This window comes from Phalaenopsis equestris, unplaced genomic scaffold (genome assembly GCF_001263595.1).
Source record: "Phalaenopsis equestris unplaced genomic scaffold, ASM126359v1 Scaffold205151, whole genome shotgun sequence".
In the NCBI taxonomy this organism is placed as follows: Eukaryota; Viridiplantae; Streptophyta; class Magnoliopsida; order Asparagales; family Orchidaceae; genus Phalaenopsis; species Phalaenopsis equestris.
The window spans coordinates 139,332-140,094 of NW_018224663.1; positions in this window are offsets into that span (position 1 = coordinate 139,332).

Genomic DNA, 763 nt, shown 5'->3' on the forward strand with positions numbered 1-763 from the left:
TCCTTTGAATCTCTTCCTTTCCTTACAACACACAAAATTCCTCTTCAAAGCAACAAGGAGGAAGAACTCTCTCACTTTCCTTCCACTCTTACAATCTCTCAAAGAATTCCTCACTCGAAGAATTCCTCACCATACTAACCCTAAATTACACTCTTTACACTCTTATGGACACACGTGGACCCCATTTTTTCGTCCTCCAAAATGTTTCTTCTAAAGTTGTAGAAGAGTTTTCAAGAGTTGCCCAAGCATCCCTTCAAAAATCGTCCACATTCAATGCATTCTATGAGAGAACTGACGTGCTCGCCGTCGGCGGCCTCGATGGCTCCATTGGCAACCTTCTAGATATTTAATTCTGGACTCGGGAAAACTCGTCGTCGGTGCCCAAGATCAAATCTTCATTGTTTGGTCCTTTTTGCTCCAAATTCACTCTTTTTCGCTTTTTTTGCTCCAATAACCATAATTCAACATATCTACAATAAAAGATCAAAAATACCTTTCTTTAAAGTGCAATATCATCAAAATTAGTGTAAAATAGGTATGAATATCTCAACATATTTTTCTTTGGTCACTTGTGGGCAAATAAATTGGTTTCGCAGACAAAAAAGATTAATATATTTCTTAGTTTATGTGATCGAGCCTCATCCTCAAGTCTTTGTTTATCTTTCGAGATAGATATAGGGTTTTAGGTATAGATCTCTTTCATTTAAACTGTGAAAAATATGGGGTCAGTTTGATTTCATATTTTTCTAAACTTATATATATA